Source organism: Sarcophilus harrisii, chromosome 4 (genome assembly GCF_902635505.1).
Source record: "Sarcophilus harrisii chromosome 4, mSarHar1.11, whole genome shotgun sequence".
In the NCBI taxonomy this organism is placed as follows: Eukaryota; Metazoa; Chordata; class Mammalia; order Dasyuromorphia; family Dasyuridae; genus Sarcophilus; species Sarcophilus harrisii.
The window spans coordinates 117,919,136-117,927,168 of NC_045429.1; positions in this window are offsets into that span (position 1 = coordinate 117,919,136).

An 8,033-nucleotide genomic window follows, 5' to 3' on the forward strand; every position below is an offset into this window, starting at 1 on the left:
TGATGGGAGGAAGTATTTTATTTATGACCTGCAAAGCTGGATATCAAAGAACTTATGCTTAGCTCATAATCAATTGATGGTTTCTTATTTCCATAATTAACAATCTTTTGCCCAAACTCTTTCAAAACTGTTTTTTATGCACTCATATGCTGACACCATATAAAACTGTACCTTTATCTTCTATTAACTTTTATTTTGTCATTTCCTTTGTCTTTTTGTTTCCCTTTCTGTTTTATGTACTCTTAGACAACAATGCCTTTTTTTTTTTTAAATAACTTTTTATTGACAGAACCCATGCCAGAGTAATTTTTTACAACATTATCCCTTGCATTTCTGTTCCGATTTTCCCCCTCCCTCCCTTCATCCCCCTCCCCCAGATGGTAAGCAGTCCTACACATGTTAAATATGTCACAGTATATCCTAGATACAATATATGTGTGCAGGACCGAACAGTTCTCTTGTTGCACAGGAAGAATTGGATTCAGAAGGTAAAAATAACCCGGGAAGAAAAACAAAAATGCAAACAGTTTACATTCATTTCCCAGTGTTCTTTCTTTGGGTGTAGCTGCTTCTGTCCATCATTGATCAATTGAAACTGAATTAGGTCTCTTTGTCAAAGAAATCCACTTCCCTCAGAATACATCCCCATACAGTATCGTTGTTGAAGTGTATAATGATGTCCTGATTCTGCTCATTTCACTTACCATCAGTTCATATAATTCTCTCCAAGCCTCTCTGTATTCATCCTGCTGGTCATTTCTTACAGAACAATAATATTCCATAACATTCACATACCACAATTTACCCAACCATTCTCCAATTGATGGGCATCCATTCATTTTCCAGTTTCTAGCCACTACAATCAGGGCTGCCACAAACATGTTGGTACATACAGGTCCCTTTCCCTTCTTTAGTATCTCTGGGGTATAAGCCCAGTAATAACACTGCTGGATCAAAGGGTATGCACAGTTTGGTAACTTTTTGGGCATAATTCCAGATTGCTCTCCAGAATGGTTGGATTCGTTCACAACTCCACCAACATCAGTGTCCCAGTTTTCCCGCATCCCCTCCAACATTCATCATTATTTTTTCTTGTCATCTTAGCCAATGACAGGACACCAATGCCTTCTTACACTAATCCTTTTTGCCTTAACTGCCAGGAAGTTGAGAGCTAAATAGAATGCTCATCTAGAGTAATGAACTTATCATGTCTGGTTTTTTTTTTTTAATTGCTTAAAAAAAATCCTTTCTAGATAGAGCACCAGCCCTTAAGTCAGGAGGACCCGAGTTCAAATTTGATCTCAGACGCTCAACACTTCCTAACTGTGTGACCCTAAGCAAGTTACTTAACCCCTATTGCCTCAAAAAAAAGTTTTTTTTTTTTTAACTGTATACATTGTCTCACACTATATGAAAGTAGCAAGGCTACTTAAATTATCAATTTAATAGTATCTTAATTTGGCTTTCTTCCCCTCCAACCTCAGTTGTGAACATTATACAGGGGAGAAAGTGCTGGATAGAGTCAGGAGGAGTTGGATTTAAGCCCTGGCTCTACCACACGGTAAGCTGACTGGTCAAGTTGCTTAGCTCTCTTTTTCTTATCTATAAAGTGAATCAAATTTTTAAGGGTTCAATAATCTATGAGAAAGGCTACTGCACAAAATTTATCTAGGTCTAGATTTCTTTTCCCTTGAGTAATAAATAACTCAAATTGATTATGGCCCAAAATTTTGCATACTGGCAATAGTATTAGCTATACCTTGCTACTTAAGTTGTTGAAAAGAATAACTCTGATATGGATCAAATCCTGGCTCCATTCTTATACCTTCTTATCCTGGTTGAGTATAATTTTGTTCTCTGAGGAGCTCACTATTATTAATTAAAGGCAATAGAAACAAGCCTATTAGGCTGAATAATAAAAGGAGGTTTTTGCTATCAGGATTAATGTGAACAGAATTTCTGATCAAATATATCAAAGTTGTATTTTGATGTATCCCTTTCTATTTGATCATAAATTGTCATTGGTAAATACGCCACATGATTTTGTCCACCACACTTCTATTGTCTTCTGAATTATTTGTAGCTTTTATTCTTCCAGCATTATGGTGCTACAAGGCATCCAGGAACTTGGATGGCTCTGTGAATAGAACACTGGGCCTGTGTGCAGTCAGGAAGACCTGAGTAGACAACCTCTGTTTTCTTTAGTCCACAGGAGAAGGAAATGGCAAACCACTCCAGGTTCATGGGAGTCAGGAAGAGTAGTTCACAACTGAACAGTAACAAAAGCATCATCGGAATATTGTTTTAAAGAAATGAGCATTGAACTACTCATTCAAAACCTTGAAAACATGGTAGATTTTCCCAAATCTATTCTATCTTGATCCCTTTCTAGGTCTCAGTTCAGTGCTCACCAATATGCTGAAGGGTTTTGTACTTGGCATAAAGAGAGATGGGTACTGGGGGGGAGAAAACTGAATTGTACTTGTAGCTCCCAATTGTCCCGGTAAGGAGTACATCACTTAAAGATTGGATACACTCTCAGAGACCATGCTTTTAAAAGATATTCATGGACAGAAAATGCCATCTGTATCCAGAAAAAGAACTAAGGAAATTGAATTGTAAATAAACATATGCTATGTTCTTTAAAAAAAAAAAAAAAAAAAAAAAAAGCATAATTATTGGGCCAAAATCCCTGCCTGGGAATGAACCTTAGTTGGTTCAATAATGGATGCATTAACCTTGCCAAAACCTGCACTCTAAATAGTTATATTGTGGCTTTGGGATTTCACCAGAACTTGACTCCTTTGATAGTGTACCTTCCCTTTCCTTTTAAAAAGTTACTGATTCTTTTATTAAATATTTACCCCATCAATTACCCCCAATTCTCCGAACACTCCCTTAAAACAAAAAGTTAAGCAAAAAGCAACCAAGTCTAAGACTGTAACATTCTGTATCATAATCCTCACCTAAGAATAGGAAAACATATTTCAGTTTTTTTCTAAGAAAGCCTTGCCTGATCTATCCTTCAAAAACCCAGGATGAGGGAACTGAGTAGTATCATTCTAAGATTGTTCTTGATGACTAATTGAAGGATTGTAGAAAAAACTCAAATTCCATCTTTAAAAGAATATCTTTTATCACAATAATAAGAGGTTTAAAAATCACCCTAATGGAGAGCTACACAGTAACCACTGATGTTGAATTTTAATTTAGACTGCTCAAAGCTATAGTTTTTAAGACTTCATGACCATTATAAATTGTACTGGTTTACAAATTTTTAAAATTAATATATCTCTTCATATAGATTAGAATTTCTCCTATATTTCTTTTCTCTTCTCATTTCATCTCCATCAACCCATATATTGAAAATCTAATTTGCAGTGTTCATAAATCAGTGGAACATTCCCCCATTTTTGCAAAGATGGTGGAAAGGAGTGCTTCTTTGGAGCCAAGCTAATTAGCTTAGAATACTTTTTTTAATATTTCTTTCCATTTATATTGTTAACATTACTTGGTATTTTTTTCTCATCTCTGCATATAAATTGTTATTTCTTAAGAGGATAGAAATACTGAGTTGGATTCGTGTACCATATGGCTTGGTCATTCCTCATTTGATGAGGTCTTATATTTATATATTATTTGCTATAAATATTTTAGTATATCTGAAACCCTTTTTATCAATGACCTCCTTGGAGTATTTGCCTAGCAATTTTGAGTCAAGAGTGTTAGTCACCTTATTTACATAAGGCCAAATTGCTTTCCAAAATGATCTTAGCAAATTCAATTTCACCAATAATGAATTAGTGTGCTTATCATATTTCCACAACTCAAGCACTTTTATCATCTTTGCCAATTTGCTTCATGAGGTGAAACCCTAATGTTTTGATTTGCAATTTTCATTAGTGATTTGGAGGACACCTGTGGGTACTAGTTTGAAGTTCATTATCTGTAGAGCACTCTTTTTGAGGGGAGGATATAACCTTCCTCCTCCTCGAGTGCTCTAAGGATAATGAAAGAACTTAAAACTAGTAACCACAGGAAAGTGTATCCCTGTATCAGAGAAGAGAAGGGATATAGATATAGAAGAGATGTTGCAAAGATGAAATTAGAAGATCTAGGTGACAGACTAGATCTGGTGGGTGAATGATACTGGGTACTTTAGAATGTAAGGAAACTGCAAATCTGGGGGACTGGGAGGATGATGGTTACCTTAAGTAGTAATAGGGGAGTTAGAAAAAAGTCTGTACTATATATGCCAAAACATTTGTAACAGAGCTTTTTGTGATAGGAGAGGATTAGAAACAAAGTAGATGCCCGTCATAGGGGAATGTCTAAACTAACTGGTACCGATATGTAATGGAACATTAATCACTGTGCTGTTAAGAATGATTTGTGTGACCTAGAAAAAAATAACAAAATTCATCTGGAAGAACAAAAGGTCAAGAATCTCAAGAGAACTAATGAAAAAAAAAATCAAATGAAGGTGGCCTAGCTGTACCAGATCTAAAAGTATATTATAAAGCAGCGGTTACCAAAACCATTTGGTATTGGCTAAGAAATAAACTAGTTGATCAGTGGAATAGGTTAGGTTCACAGGACAAAACAACCAATAATTATTAGCAGTCTAGTGTTTGACAAACCCAAAGACCCCAGCTTTTGGATAAGAATCACTGACAAAAACTGCTGGGAAAATTGGAAATTAGTACGGCAGAAACTAGGCATTGACCCACACTTAACACCGTACATCAAGACAAGGTCAAAATGGGTTCATGATCTAGGCATAAAGAATGAAATTATAAACAAATTAGAAGAACATGGGATAGTTTACCTCTCAGACCTGTAGAGGAGGAAGGAATTTGTGACCAAAATAGAACTAGAGATCATTAAATAGAAAATTTTGATTCTATCAAATCATATCAAATTGAAAAGCTTTTGTACAAACAAAAACTAATGCAAACAAGATTAGAAGGGAAACAAACTGGGAAAACATTTTTAATCAGATTTTGATAAAGGCCTCATTTCCAAAATATATAGAGAATTGATTCTAATTTATTTGATTATTTAATTGATTTCTTATCAAGCCATTTTCCAGTTGATAAATAGCCAAAGGATATGAACAATTTTCATTTTTCTAATCATATGAAAAGGTGCTAAGTCATTATTGATCAGAGATATGCAAATTAAGACAACTCTGAGATACTACTACATACCTCTCAGATTGGCTAAGATGACAGGAAAAGATAATGACGATTATTGGAGGGGATATGAGAAAACTAGGACATTGATACATCGTTGGTGAAATTGTGAACGGATCCAACCATTCTGGAGAGCAATTTGGAACTATGCTCAAAAAGTTACCAGACTCTGCATATACCCTTTGATCCAGATGGATATATATCAAAGAGATATTAAAGAAGGGAAAGGGACCTACTTGTGCAGAAATGTTTGTGGCAGCCCTTTTTGTAGTGGCTAGAAAATGGAAATTGAATAGATGCCCATCAATTGGAGAATGTAATGCAATATTATTGTCCTGTAAGAAATGACCAGAAGATGATTTCACAAAGGCCTGGAGAGACTTAACATGAACTAATGCTAAGTGAAAAGAGCAGAACCAGGAGATCATTATACACTTCAACAACAATACTAAACAAAGATCAATCCTGATGGACGTGACTCTTTTCCTTCTTAGGTTATTAGGTTATTTTTACCTTCTAAATCTGATTTTTCTTGTGCAGCAAGATAACTGAATAAATATGTATACATATATTGTATTTAACATATTTAACATGTATTGAACTATTTGCCATCTAGGGGAGGGGGTGGAAGGAAGGAGGAGAAAAGTAGCAACAGAAGGTTTTGCAAGGGTCAATGTTGAAAAATTACCCATGCATATGTTTTGTAAATAAAAAGCCGTTTTTAAAAATGATTTGTGTGAACACAGAAGCATGGAAAGAGCTATATAAACTGATGCTGAAGGAAGCAGAACCAAGAAAAAACACATAATGACTATGACAATGTAAATGGAAACAATGACATCAAAAACTTAAAAATACAAAGATCAAAGAGACTCAAAGAAGTATGACTCATACTTCCAAACTCATACCTTTGTGAAGGTGGGAAATATACAAGGGTTATATATACATTACATATATTTTTGGATTTTTTTTTCCCTTCCTTAGAAAACTGTTATAAGGAATGGCTCTGGGAGGAGAAGGAAAAATTGGTATAACATATATAAGAAACAGGTCATTGATAAGAAAAAAAAATGATCATTGGTACCTTTGGGGAGATAAGTTTTGGTGAAACAATAAACTCGGAAGCTGGATCGTGTAAGAACTAAGTGAGTGAAAGTGGAGGCCTTTTGGAGAATGCCTTCTCAAAGAGGTTGGCCATGAAGAGCAAAAAAGAAAGAGGATGATATTGGGAATGGTAAGGTTTGGAGTTGGGAGAGACAAGAACAGGCTTATAGCCAAAAGGGAAGGAACTGGTAGACAGGGAGAGGTTAAAAATAACCAAGAGTATTTGACAGGGTAATCTATTGGAGACAGATGGAATGAACCTGCTTTTACAGACTGATTTGAGGGTGGGCCTTAGTAACACTGCCTTTGTGAAGAGGGAGCTCACAGCAAATAGACTTTAAAATATCTCAGCTGAGAGGGTTGATGAGGGTAGGAGCAGCCCTCCCTCTGAGATGGGAGATTGAGAAAGGGGAACTATTATGAAGAGTCTAAGTGAATTTATAAGTGCCTAAGGAATGTATGGTGGCAGTGAGAGAGGCCAGTTTAAGTTGTATAACAAATATACAGTGAATATATATTACCTTCAATTACCTCAACTCCTAGCATTCTTTATTCTTTAAGGTAGCAAATAATACAGTATAGTGAATCCAGAATGGTTGCAGGATTTCTTCACTTACCATCGGCAGCATGTGCCTGGGATGAAAGCAGCAGATGGGACCCAAGGCTGAAGTTGGCAGGGCACAATTAGTGATTTATTTGCTAAAGGGACCCTATTGAAAATCGTGTCGAGTTTAACTGGCTCAAAATGGGGGTGGGAATGAGTGTGTGGTTAGTGCAGAGGAGAAAGCTTGGGAGAAAACAGTTTGAGGGATTGGAAGTTGTAATGTAGATGAAGAATAAGGTTTCATAAAGGAAGGAAGAAGTAAGACCTAATAGATTATGATTGGACAAGGGAATCTCAGAACTCTTCAATGTGGAGGTAGATTGCCATTGTGGATGATAACAAGCATAGAACTATTTTTAAATGAATCTGAGTAAGGTGGAGGAGTAGGTTATAGAGAAATGAGTAGATTGAGAAATTGTTTGGTTAGGGTGTTGAATCCAATCAGTACAGCACTCTTAGAATAATTGAGAGAAAAACTGTGATCCAGGTATTGAATTCAATGAGGGAAGAAAGGGAGTGATCCAAGTCTATTAATAACAGCTATATGTATACTGAAGTATACTAAATCTTAAGGAAAAGGGGATTCCACCTAATCCTAACTGCTTGAGCAAAAATTTCTTTTGCAATGTATTTGACAAATGATTAATCCATTTCAAATGCATGACTGTGCTGAGAAAATAATTTAAGGTTTACTTCCATTAATACAACCACAAGTGCTCCCAAAGAATAATTTGTGAACCTTTCATTGTTTAATGAATAAGGTTTTTTTTGGGAGGTGAGGTGGTGGTAGATAACAATGTATATCCCAAAGGAGAGGTTATTGAATAATGGAGCTAAGGGGAGAACCTGGGAGTGGTGGTGGGAAGCAGAGCATTCTAACTCCGCTTTAACCACAGAGCCAAAGAAAATGGCCAAAGAGATTGTTACTGGGTTGGGAGCTAGATTTCACTGTTGATTTAGGATGAAACAAGAGTTTGTTGCCTATGTAACAAGCTTACAGGGAGCACAGAGGAAGGTATAGGAGGTGTTTGGCTACAGACTAGGTACTGATCTTTGCTTGATCACTAATAAAATCACCGGTTGGGCAAAAACAACAACAACAAAAACCTAGCAAAGGTGGTTGGGGCTAA